Genomic DNA, 14,752 nt, shown 5'->3' with positions numbered 1-14,752 from the left:
ACACTGGTTTTATCACATATGTCTGCACGCACATATGGGTTGCATCACCCAATAGTGTTGAAGGAAAGTGACCAGCCTCTCACAACATAAGACTAGATATAAAAAGTAAAAATCATTTTTCTCTCTTAATTTATTACGATCAATTGCAACTATACTTATATTAAACAAATGCAACATGATTGCTTATTATAAGTACATAGGTATTATCGAATATATAATGCCTTTTGGGAACATTGTGCCATGTATGACACATTATATAACACGTATATGTATGGGACATAAAATAAGAATTTTCTGTGCTGTAATCTAAAGATGTGTCTTATTTTAAATTAGAAATAATAATTTGAATTAAATTAACTTGCTATTAAGAGTACGACATACACACATGCGTTGTCTTTGTCTTAACAAATACATAACATAGCAAATTGTACGTTCTGAATAATTTATTTAACCCTGCTGTGTTAAATTTTAGAGTGAATTGACCCTTTACCAAATTTAGTAGTTTGGAGAATATTATCTAGTGAATGACATAGGTTTGTTTTGATATTTTAATTTTAACGCGAGTTATGAGCACTAAAAAAAAGTAAATTGTTTGTACATTCTAAACATTTTGTTGATCCATCCAAATGAACCCATTTATTTTAAATTATAACAACAATTGTATGACATGTAAACATTTATCAACTAATGAGACAATGAATCATGTGAGAATAAATTATTATAAATACCTATTTTAAACTTTGAATTTTGACTATCAATAATTATTAATATTATACAATCGAAACCTCTACGTGTTTAACCACTTATTTTAGCAATATGAACTTTGAGTTATACACTTCTTTTAATAGGAATTAAACATAAAATGTGATACAAATTTCAGTATACATAAATACCTTTGTTATTATTTATTTGTATACTTGTAGTATGTGTATATAATTTAAATTGTAGAAGGAAATAGCTAATAATGTTCACTATAAATTTACGAACATAAAATGTCTTTCTTTTTTTCGAATGGCTTTATAATATAACAAATACAATGTAATGTATCGGCTATATTGCTTATAATTATGTGTCTATAGACACATTATAATATGTCATATAATATTTCACGTATTTTTATAGTACCTATTTAATTGACAAATTATGTGTATTTCGTATCAAAATACTTACGTTTTTATAATTTAGTTTAGTTAAATCATCCTCCCCATAACAACTTAATATAATTATTAAAATTTGCAACTTAATAATAATTGGAACGTAGTGTTAACATAGGTATACTATTATTATTTAAAAAGAGAGGAACATTCTGTTTAGCCTCGAGTCTTGATGTTATTTGACAATGCGTTCTGTCTCGAGTCCAACACAAGTCCTCTGATCCAAACTCGATTTACACCTTTTACTAGGTACAAATGTGATTAATGACTTTTATAGTAGGTATTATACGTCAATCATCAATTGACAACACTGCTTTATTATTATTTTGCCGAATCCACTGCAGAAATGTATTGGTACAATATTTCACCTACATAATAGTTTTGATAATATCCCTGGTATACCTACTATATTATATTATGTGTAAGGAAAAATCCACGCTTGTCTAGTGTAGAAATTAATTTAAACGTTTATCAGATCGTAGTATTAAGTCTGGATCAAACAATTTAAAATTTTTTTAGGTACTTAATTGTACTTATTATACTATAAGTCTTCGTCATAAGCCATGCGTTGTATAATTAGAAAGTGCATGCCAGCGAAAGTTGAGTGTTATAAACAATAATCATTGTTTATTTATTTAGATATACCTACCTATAGTTAGTTATAGATTTTTAAATGTTTGGAATTTGAATATCGTTGTACTATTTTAATGATAGGGATTATACTCGGGATTATATATACTTATAAGTTATATTTAACACTAATTTATGTTCAAACTAATCACACTCATCAATGTTATTTTTTATGTTATTAAATTTTTTTTTGTTTATTGTGAGTTGTTGATTTTAAAAGTGTAATTTGCTTAAATCCTATTTTATAAAAAAAAGTATGTGTTGGGATATTTAAAGTAAAAATGGTTAGACAATATAGTATACGGAGCTGATGTTCTACGCTTACCTCAACAAAAATACTGTATGTAAACCCAACACATATTCCTCCCTTACTCTCTCGGCCCTCTACACATAATTTAATATATTGTACTGTTCTTTAATATAGTAAATTCTGCGTGCTGTATTGTAAATTAATTTAAAATATTCATTAAGATTTTAGTTACCACTTATCATTGATCTTTATTTATTTTAAATTAGTACCTAGTTTAACCGTGTTGTTGCTTGTTTCCGGTATTCACTTTGTTCATAATTCTACATATCTATTACATACAGTATTTTTATTTGTTTTAGATTAATAGTTATTTATTACATTTTATTATTAATTTAAACAAATAAAATATGTAAATAGGAAAACGAGAGTTGGTGTACAATGTCATGAACTCATGACTTATCTTTTTATAATTTGCATATTTTTATCACTATTTACAACTAAAAACTTTGTTATTTAACTTGTGTTCATACGGGATAAAACATAACGTTAGACGCTTGAATAAAGAGTGTGGAGTGTCTTACGTTAAATTGATCACTCCCGTATATACTGTAATATAACATTAATAACAAATTATAAATAAACATCAGATTTCATGATTTTGTGAATTTTAAAAGAAAATCTTTTCTTTTACAAATGTTTAAATTATTTTGTAATAAGTTTCACCATTTGTATAAAACTTTCGTTCATTTTTTAACTTAACGTAAATAATTCCCTATATAGTCTCCAGTATGTTGTCACCTGTCTAAAAACAACGTACGACATTGCAAATTTGCGTTCAGGAGAACTAACTTTGTGTGATTAGATTTAATATAAGAGAGAATTGACTTATAACCAAATTTAAAATAATAATATTATCTAGGGAACTTTTTTTTAGGCTTTTATTGATTTTTAATTTTAAAGTGATTTATAACAATGTAAAATATTACAATTTTAAAAGCATATTACTCGCTTCAAAATTAAAATATTAATTACTGTCGCCGCGATGCACTCGGTAATAGTTTTACCTTTAAATTTGATTATAGGTCAATTAACTCCAATATTAAAGCGAACAACACAAAATTAAATCTTCTTAACGCAAATTTGCCATGTTTGTACATGCTGGTTGGTGTCCTCTCGACATAATATTTTGAAGCGGGATATTATTTTAGGTATATTACGTATTAGTGCGTGCGTGTACACTGTACAATTCACCAATTCTGGCTCGTTTGCGTATGCTCATTTGGATCCAATCTTTTTCTGTTATTATGTATAATATTTATATGACTTTTTATTCCCAAGAAACAAGATGATTTATAAGGTCGGTACGATTTAGCAGGGGGGGGGGGACAGTTAGTTTTATTTCTGGCCACCAGTGTACGTACTACACTACTAACGTACGTTATTCAAGACCCGTCTAATTATACGCGACCATTTCAATTTATGCGCGCGGACTAGTGTTGTGAGGAACTTTCATTTTTTTTTTATTGCATATTTTATTCAATTTAAATAGGGAGAGCTGATATATATATATATAAGTAATAGGTACCACGAGCATCATAAGCGATTGCTATATAGCCTATAATACTTATATTATTTACCTATACATTGGTAAAATTATTGGTATTTTAATAATATATATATATATGTACTATTATTGTTAATTTTCTTTTATAAAAACGAGAATATAATCCATTTGGATGTAGGATACTTTGTACTTTTTAACGGTCTGCTAAAATAAAAAGTAAGAAATCACAAATCGCCTTGATCAATATGGTTGAACCCAGAGAGACTATCCTATATGGCTATACATAATAAGAGTAGTATTTCGATGTATAATAATTATTTTTGAACGCGTTTGGTTATTAGTTAAAATTATTTTATCGAACCCCTGTGCTACTCAGCTTATTTGAACTTAAAATACTAATTAATTATTGAGTAATTACTCTAAACTCGATTGATATGAATCGAATACTGTGATAAATATTCAGATTCAGAATATGAAATTGAAATAAACTGAGGAAATCACTATGCTGTATTATATTTATCATAATATAGTAGGTATTTCTAGTGTACCTCGTCATTGTGTAATGTCTTTATAATGCGTTAATATTTGATTTCAATGATAAATCATGGCATACGAAAAGTGATCCTGAGAAGACACTGTCTATCAACCTTTTTCATCGAGTATATTTTGTCATATATATTGCTATTATAACAATTTATTTTACCATTGGTAGATACTAAAAAACAAATACAATATAAAGTGAACTAAATTATTTTCAAAAACATGGCACAGGTAATATAATATAATAATAATTATAATATTATATCATAGATTATTGTTATTGGGTAACTTATAAGTTGTACAAGAACCGACTATGTGACTTACCATAGAATGGTAAATCTGAACTACTGGTTCGGAGAATAAATGGTAAAAAAACATTTAATATTTTGAAAATTTCATTGTACGTAGAAAACAATAATGTACGCAATGGCAAACAGTTATAGACACCATACTGTTAACATTTTTTGAATTCCAGCAAAATAACTAAAATCGTTATTTTTTGTTAATATCGATCAATTACGTAAAAAAATTTAACTTGAAATATCTAAAAAAAATTGTGCATATTTATTTTTACAATTTTTAAATTGCTAGAAAATAACTTGTGAGGAACATTTTATTATATTTTTAAGTCTTATTAACTTATAAAATTTTAAATAATTATAAATATTCGTTATTTCTATACATTTTGTCGAAGTTTGAACTTCAAACACTCATAAAAAAATATGTTTTACGCTTAACTATTTTTTTATTTCAGGATGAAAATCTTTGAGGAATCTTGTATTATATTTCCAAACCTTAGGTATTAAAATTAGAGAACACATTTGTTAGTAGAATCGCGGCTTTTAGTCCAGATTTTACAACTGTGATTTGCGCTACATCGAACATATCTGTGATGATTGTCGCAGACTTGCAGTAAGTCTAGCCAGTCTAGGCATGTCAAACTCTAAGTTTTAATAGATCCGAAAATATTGAATAGAATGATATGCAGGCCACACAGAAAATAAAGCTTAATACTATATTTTTGATACTTATATACCGGGTATATTTTATAATTTATGAATTGTGTTCATGTACTAAATATATACACGATTAAAAGGCGGGAGAATATTATAATATTTACGAACCGGTATGTACCCCCCCTCCCCCCCTCCCACCACCCGTCTACTCTGATTGTTGAGTACCCCGCCGAGTCAACGAACCATTCAACATACATGGCATGTATAGAGTGTAGGTATTCGTATTCGTCACGTACACTATAGTTTTTCCCCCATAACGACTGTAACGTATTTTCGCCCTTATTATTTTGTACCCCGTTATTATTTTCTCCTGTTTAAATTTTGAAGAACGGTTTTTCTCATTGCTCTAACTATTTATTTATTTATCGTATGGCATTGCTTTAACTGATTGCCCGAATCGTGAATAATACGAATATAGGTAGGTGTTCGTATAGGTACGTATCCGTATTCTGTTGATCGCGTTGAATGTCGATAATATAATAACAATATATAACTATATATATATGGTCACCATATGAATTTATGATTTCCGAGAAATTTTGAAACGCAGTTTTGTGTCATGCACGTCTTATACATTGCTATATATTATTATTGCTACTACGTTATACATAATATAGAAAAAAGAAGCCATACCGTATTGTATACTATCATATATTATAATGTAGTAGTAATGAGTGAGTGCATATAGTGCATATTATGTTCTATGTGCGTGCATGCGTGTGTATATCAGGTGTGAGGTAGACGGTGACGTAATTCCGTCGCTGACCGACAACGTACAATTATTATAGGCCATGCAAAAAACTCGCTGGTTGAGTGGTTTCCCTTTCCGCCGCTTTATATCGTCATTATTGTCGCGTCGGATGGGATACGTCGAAGAAGACCTATCTGCGGTAAACCGGACGCCAATGTGCCTTCTGCATGCTGTATAGTGTATATTATACTATTCCTACTACTAATTACTAATTAGATAGTACAGTAGTATGTCCCTATACGTAAAAATCGTTCCCATAGTATTTATGATATAATAACAAACCCTTAAAGGGGTCCTGTGCCAATGCTAGTCATTGTTCGCTATTCTATACAATTTGAAAATTATATTTTATATTTTAGTACCTTAATTATAATAATTTTTCACCGATCTACTGTCCGTTGTCTATTTAGGAGAGAGGTCTTGGTATTAGGTAGTGTATTATATAAACAAAAATTAAGTCACAGGATAAACCTTCAGGTGTCGTAGAATTGTTGGATTTTGATAACTGTAAGTTTATCTGAAATAAAAATATTTTCTACAGCCTGCATTGAACTTTGATTTTTTATTTTATCTTAAATAGTGGTACAAAATAATTTGTTAATAAAACTAAAGTTTACTATTTTTTAAAGACGTGTTAAGTTTGAGAAACGGAGTTTAATGTCAGAGGGGCTATACAATATTAACCCCTAATAATTAAAAACAAAAAATTATCAAAGTTAGTCAATTTTACAGGATCTATTATTCTCGTAAAGTGCATTTTTGAGGACAAAATTACATAGTATATACCCGGTGCTTTAAATGCGCCGGACTCTAACGGGGTCTATTTCTTAGTAAACTGTATACAAGATATACCTACTTTTATTCCAGGCTAGACTGTAGTGGACTATAAAGTGGATAGCTCACCTAACATTATCCTTAATTGAGTTATCAAAGTCCTTCCAAGTTTCGTATAAACTATATTATGCTATAATATACCTACTGACTATATTATTATATTATACGATGTTATATCGCATATACTATTATGCGCTTAGAGATTTTATATAATTTACTAGTATGAAGTTGAAATGGAGTTGCAGCGCAATCAATTTATCGATCTCCCGATAGTATAATTATATTACGTTATTATCTTATTCGGGAAATATATTGAAATTATTTAGGCACCTAATTATATGTAGTATGTACACATTTTTACCAATACATTTTTGTGTAACATTTAATTTTTTTATCAAAAAATATATTTTGCCGAATAGCCAATAAATATGATAGTATTATACTATTATGTTATATTATTATGTATATTGCTTGCAGCGTATAGTGTTTATGTTAATTTAAGTGACTTTAATTAACGTATTCAATGAGTTATTATTTTAGTTTATTAACTTTCATATGTTAAAACGTTTATTAATAGTTTGTTATTTTTTTTTTATTTATTAATAAACCCGTGGCAACTTAGGCCATTGGGTGGCTTTTTAACTGTGGGGAGGGAACTGTAAGTTTTGAACTCGTGTGTGTTTGTTTTGGTAGAAATTTTAAGTGGGCCCCCCTAGGTATCTGCCATGCACGGGTGGAGGACTTCTCTCCGGACACCGTGACTTGCCCGAAGAAAAATGCCGCCCGCAGCCGAGGTTTTGAACCGGCGTCCGTGCGCGTCAAAACCGACGCCTTAGTCCGCTCGGCTACTCCGTTCCCCTAGTTAGTTATTGTTTAAGCACTTCCTTATCCTAATATATAAATATACAATTTAACTAGGAATTGTAATAGTTTTATATTTTTTATTAAATGCTTTATTTAAAAATAATAAAAATACAACTACCTACCTATATTATTTTTATAACTATTTTTAATTAAATACATGTTTATAAAAATGTATCTTGCAACATATCTAAAAATATTTATTCTCATAAGTCATAGTATAATATACTATAAATTCCCAAAATAACGAAATACCTTGAGATTATGACTACGTACAGAATATTTGGCAAATTTTTATAATCCGCTCTAATTAAATTGAGCTTGGTTGACTTAATAAAATAACCTATTTTAAGCTATACAATTTGAATTTATTATTTAATGATTACTTTCTAAATAAGTATTTTATTTAATTATCTTGGAGATTTATTAAAACGAAAAAAAAACAATATCTTTCATATTATGCAAGATATAATATTATACTAGTGCTGGTAATACTTAAAATTATAAACAATTTTTAAATTTGGTTAAAAGTTCTTACAGGTATCTTCTAAAATCTTGAATATTAAATAAAACAATTTGACGTGTAACAAATACATGTTTCAATAATAATATTTATTAACCAGATATTATCTGGTGATTATTAATCACTGTACTATAAATACATGGAATGCGTTATGCGTATTATGTATAATTCTCATATATATACAATTTTCATAGATAACATAACATTTCATTATGTTTTTTCATGACTAGGAATGCATATGGCGCTTTTCTATAAGGATCATATTTTGATTAATACACGCATAACGTGACGTATTTAGTTCAGCGATAAATGATAACAATATTCTAGAATAAATCTTTTTTTAAGAACAGCTGACAACTGTACAAGGGTTTTTTCACATTTGTTAAATCAGCGCGAACTAGTAGCTTGGTGTGTTTTCTTGGCCCCCTTTATTTTGATCCTGTATCGTTCTCTCTTTCCCTTTAATCCTCCTTTCCCCGAGTTGAAACCATCGTAATAATAGTCACCCAGTCGTGCGGTTGTATTTAGTCTTTCCTGTGACGGCATCGTATCCTCAACTGTTTTTCGCTTAAAATAATATTTTATTTATTTTTTGGACATCACCTAAACATTTTTCTTCTATGGGCCTAGCAATCGCAGTGAGTATCGAGTGTTTTGGTTTCTTAAGTCGCGGACGTCATATTATAATAGCACGAATAAGCACGATGTCTTTTGCTTTGTTTAAAAACCACTTTTGTTTATCTAAATCTCATTGCTGTCTTAATACTTAGCCGTTAGTTATTCAGACATGCGGTCGTGATAATTGTGATGAAGTGGTGGAGAAAAAAATATAAAATATTCGTGCCAGTGTGCTACTTTATTATACGGGAACATAATGTACATGATGTACAGTACGTCATAACACATAGACTACTATATAATATTGTATTTTATTAAACTACTATTATAGTTTATAATACTAAATAAAATATCCACTGTACACCGTCTTCAATTAGTAACAATTCCACCGGCAGGTCACGAGCCTTCTCCGCGAATGGGTTACTATTATTCCCTTCGATTAACCGTAATTGACTACACCCGCGAACCGACCCGTGAACGGTATGTTTTGGTGTATGCCTTGAGAGGGGGGGGGGGAGAAAGAATCTCCAATGTCAAAGCCTATGCCCAATTCTCAATGCGAGTATACACTATGCAACTATTGTACATTTGATACAGTGTAAACGTTGTTGTTATGTATTTGTGTCCGTTCCGTCGCCGCCGGTATAGGCTGAAGAGCCTTGGGTGGCGTTTAGCCGGTTAGGCAATTCAATTCAGTTTTAAATGCAAAACTCGCCTCTCTCTTCACTTCAATTAGATGTTATTTTATCAAACGTATAGTACCTATATTACTACAGTTTCGCTGACATTGAAACCTTTTGAGATTTATTGTTTTAATTTATATTTTATGGTGACTGTAGTGTATTGATTGTAACTACGCTAGACGCCTAACTCTACAAGAACTTGGTTGGATTTTTCTCCAACCGGAAGTACCATTAATTATTATTATTTATTTAACAACATAAAACATACAATATATTATTAATATTACATCAAAATGAACAATTAACTCTCCTTTCCAAAAATTATAGCTTGTGATAGGGGATGGCGAGTTTAAGTCTAGAGAATATATAATTAATAATCAATTAAAAGATTACTAGATCTGTTTACGGTATTTTTTCGTCTAGTTGCATTATAAAACATTAGTTTTGTTTTAATCAACTTGGTTTATATTATAGTAGGTAAGTAATTATTATTATAATAATTTCATATTGTGAAAAAATATTGTAAAATGATCTTACTTAAGAACCTTCTCCTGAAAATATTACGAACACAACAAAAAAAGAATTAGCCAAATCGGTGCAGCCGTTTACGTGTGATGGAGCGTCCAAGTCAAATTTATATATAGAGATAGATAGATGGATAGATATAGTAATAGATAGATCATAGATTGTTCATAAACTGCACACACAAAAAAAAGGCCAGGTTGCAGGTAGCTGGAAACCCTCGGGCCGCCGCGCGTTGTGCTGTACTGTATTTCCCGTTATCGGCCGACTGTTATTGTCATAATATATGAATAATGAATATAGATACACAAATTACAAATTAATTAATTTTTACTGATTTCAACCCTTTAAAATCAAAATTTTGAAATGACGTGGTGACACTCAGGAAATTATTTGGAACAACTTTGAAAAAAATTGGAAAAAAGTTAAATAGCGTCGTCACAAAATGGAAACATAAAAAAGGCCTATTCTTTTATATATATAAGGATAAGGATGTTATCAATATTGATCCGTGTACACGTGAAAAGTTCAACTGGATCCGCAACATAGGCGCAAATCGACTAAATTTTTTGAGGGGACTCAAGCCCCTCTCCCCATAGGCCATATTGCTTAGTACCACAGAATATAAAAATTAGTATTAATTACTAGATTTTGAACTGTGGGGACTTGACCGACATTTGGGAGGACTAAGTCCCCCCAAGCCCCCCCCCCCTTTTGCGCCAATGATCCGCAACTTCATGGTATCATGGTCAAGCCTGTGGTAAACACGTAGAACACTTTGGTATACCAAAAGATTAACATGTATACAAACCAATCACAGAAAATTATTTTTATGCACGTAGTACGTACACGTATGTAGTGGAAACCCGCCTTTACCGTACTAACCCTACTCCACCTTACGCAGCCTAATGACCTCAGTTCTCGAAGTCTTAAACTAATAAATAATTTTATATTTTGCTTTACGTGAATAATGTATTGGTATAGTTTTATTTATAAGAAATTAAATTCTTTTAGATGTTACACAATTATACATATTATAACAATATAATATAATATATTATATGCATCAGCATTCAAAACTTATTATTAGACCTGTTGTAGATAAAGTATGTAATTTTGATACCTTTCATCAACGTGTAATGATTAATCAATAATAATTAGTTAGTTATCTTGATTTGGGCTGCAGTATAATAATTGTATTGTTATTTTGACAGACTTTGAAAGACTGAAAACATGATGACTATCATTTATATAATTGTATTTGAAATAAGGAACATAAAACGATTATTGATTATTATTATCTCTATTATTATTAAATCGTGTGAAAAAAATCTGGTAAAATATAAGTATGTACTGTGCCTACTTTATTATTACTGACTATTTTACTGCATATTTTTTTTATCTTAGCTAGTAATTAACCTAATTTTGTAGTACAAAAGGTATTTATACTTATCAGTTATTATAAAAAAAAAAATTGTTTGAATAATAATTTAAGTGTACAATTTCTATTAACATATTTAACTAATTTTATAATATTATATTATAATATGTGCTGCTGTAAACCGTTTTTATCAAATAAAGTAATCTGATATGTAATGCATTCGTGAGCTATTAGCATAGTATGTCTTACTAGTTTTATAATATGTATTTGCATTTCATATAAGTTTTATTATCGTTAAAAATATTTAATTTATCTAAACATAAAAAATAAAATATTATAGTAAAATATATGTGTAATCGCTGTGAATTTTTAACTCGGAAATAGCATAAATAACATATTATCCTTTAAACCTTAATTTGTAATTTGTATTATAAATTAAAATTATTTTTAGATTTCATCTAAGATTAACATAAATGAAGCATTAAAAAAAGTATATATTATAATACTCACGTTTAATACAATCGTAAATTTAGGTATATAAATTGTATTAAGAGGACGTCACCAGCGTGTGTTTTCTCTGTCTTACACATGTACGATATAGACAAAACGTATTTATGCAGTCTGAGTATAACTCGCTCATTTTTTGTTCTAGAGTAAAAATACCTATTATAAAATTGAATTTTTACAATATTTCTGAGGGCAAGTCTGCGTTTTTTTAAATTTAAATTTTATAAAGTTAAAGGTATTTTAAAAATATTGAAATTTTTGCTATTTCTAAACGATATAATGAACGTTATATCGAGTATAACTGAAAAAACGCAACTACTTGCCCTAATAAATATTGTCCCAATTCAATTTTATAATAGGTATTTTTACTCTAGAAGCAAAATTGAGCTAATTATACTCGTAGAATGCGTAAACGCGTTTTGTCTGTCGAACGTGTGTAAGACGAAGACAACACATGCGCGTGGTCGTTTAATAATTTATACTTAAATATTGTTATCTACATGACTACGTATTACTAATATTTTTAGTAAATTAGTGTTTTTTATTTAGTATTAAGATATTATGTTTTTAATCCAGTAAATATCTAAATACTGAGTCAATTATTGAAAAAACTACCACCAAATTTGGATTCCTATTTCAAGAATTGTTTAAGAAAATAAATTCAACAAAGTTTAATTAAATTACGAAATAACTATAAAATCCATGTTCATAATATGTATATTGTGTGTATTTGTGTACAATTATATAACATTTTATTAATATTGTACTTGATGTGAACAAAAACTATAGTAAATATGTGCAATGTGAAAAAAAAAACACGGGAAAATGAGAGATTTGATTTTTAATTTCATATTAAAGTATTAAACTATTGTATAATATCCAAGTCTAACATATTTAATAATATTCGCATTTCTTTTTTTTTCTTTTGTGATATCTTCACAAATATATTTTGATTTTATAAATTATCTTAATTCTTGATGCACAATTGGTAAAATATGTTATATTTAATTTTAGAAAATAGCCGTAAATTAGCGAATCATCATAATATAATATTTTTAAGATATTGGCTTTTAGAACAATATTTGATATCCAATATCCATTAATAGATAATATGTACTTACTTTAATACAGTGATAAATTATTTTTTTAAAGTTATAACATATAGCAATATATTATAATATAGTATGCATGCGATGGTTACATATAACGTTTTGAAATCAGTTGTTATCACGGAGTAGTACGAGCCGGTGAAAATGTATAAATTGTCGACCGTGATCGGTGCGTCTCGTTTCTAAAAACTCCGTACGCCAGCGGAAAAACATAATATAGTCACCGCAGACATCGTACTATAGTCTACTTGGCCGCGCTAAAATCTATTCCCGGAGTAGAAGATTTGTTTTATTCCCACCCTTCCATTTTTTGAACTGCCCTTCTTAACGTGTTAATCGGTCGATTCTGGTTTTGCGAATATATTTTTTAATTTTTAACGGTGGCTGGCAGTAGTCCGAAAAACATTTACAATTTAATACCTACACAATTTATACTTCAAATTATTTTACTAAGACATTCAATACACTATATTACTATAATATGGTAACACGCTATTTTATATTAATTATGGTTCGTATATTTTTTTTATTCTTCAAGAAGATAATAGGCCTCGCTGACCTCATCCGTGGAAATGGTTGCGGACTTGTTAGGCGCGATATAGATTAAAAAATATTATTACCATCAAATAATATACCCTCTAAAAACAAAAAATAAATGTTAAAATATTATAATTTTTGAAAATTGTATGTTAGCAATGCATTTGACGCCACTATACTTCGGACCGGGCACTCGTCGTTTTTCGGACAACTGCTCCCGACTCCCGACCCGTGTATAAATTTTTGTATTATAAATCGTTGGGCGTTAATGGCCACTGTCATCGTTGTCATCAACAGCGACGACGATGTACCGACTACCGAGTCGCGCCGGTGTAGGCGGCCGTATATTATTGTTGTGTTATATATATTATTATAGAGTGTGCTCGTGGAAGTGGTTTACGGCGGCGGAGGCAAAGGCGAAACCGTGTGTGCGTACTGCGTGTGTCGAGGAGCTCATCATCAGTCAGCGAGCTATCGTCATAGTCGTAACGCCCGTCGCGGTTGCGTCGTCGTCGTCGTCGTCGATATATATTATATCGCATTTTGTCTTTTCTGCGGTGCTTTCCGTCCGAACATTATTTGGTTGATATTTCGCTATTGATCGTGTTGTATGTAACTGTTATTCCTCTGTTGTTTTTTAATTTAATCTCGATCGCACTTGTTATTCTCGTTTTGTGGTGTATTATTCTGGAGTCTTTTCCTCCGTTCAATCAAAGGCACCAGTCTCTGTTATTTAAATGTCAGTTAATGGCCACAGCTCATAATATAATGGTGGTGTATAATACAGTGCACAAATAATAACGTCACACTGCAATTTTCAAGGTATGTCTTTCATATATTCTTGTAAAACCGATAATTTTTTTTACGAACATTTGGCCTCCAAAATAAAATGTTCATGTATTTAAGTTTTTACTATGGTATTGTAAATTTTGTATTATTGTTGTTATTTGATTTTTACTTTGTAGCAATAATGTGTAACAACCACAATAACGAAATTTTTGAATTACGAATAATTTGTAAGTATGAATAATAAAAGGGACGTAGACTAGTAGACTATTAGTACCTAATGTAATATTATAGACGTTACTAAGAAAAAAACAGTCCTTTTAGTATTTGAAATATAGGTAATACTTGGAAAAGTATGTAAATATTTCGCTTGACCATTATGTTATCGTTATATAGTTGTGTCCAAAGGTTTGTTTAACAATACAAATTATTCATACAAAGTCCCCTCATTCCTCAAGTATAACATACCGTATTTAAGTATATAAA

At 29.6% G+C, this 14,752-nt stretch overlaps 1 protein-coding gene across 10 annotated transcripts in view; it reads left to right on the top strand.

The window, feature by feature from the left end:
- Nucleotides 1-14,752, top strand: part of LOC132945932 (rho GTPase-activating protein 21-B) — a 69,718-nt gene that overhangs the window by 7,056 nt on the left and 47,910 nt on the right. The window contains exon 1 of one of the 10 annotated variants that reach the window (XM_061015765.1): nt 13,947-14,302. The exons of the other annotated variants lie outside the window; for them this stretch is intronic. The gene's annotated coding sequence lies outside the window, so the exon portion shown is untranslated. Of the gene's footprint in view, nt 1-13,946; nt 14,303-14,752 lie in introns of those variants that run through there. 10 annotated transcript variants of the gene reach the window in all.

The sequence above is a fragment of the Metopolophium dirhodum genome, chromosome 5 (assembly GCF_019925205.1).
Source record: "Metopolophium dirhodum isolate CAU chromosome 5, ASM1992520v1, whole genome shotgun sequence".
NCBI lineage: Eukaryota > Metazoa > Arthropoda > Insecta > Hemiptera > Aphididae > Metopolophium > Metopolophium dirhodum.
The sequence above is the reverse complement of the archived record's forward strand: the minus strand, read 5'-3'. Positions and strand labels throughout refer to the sequence as shown.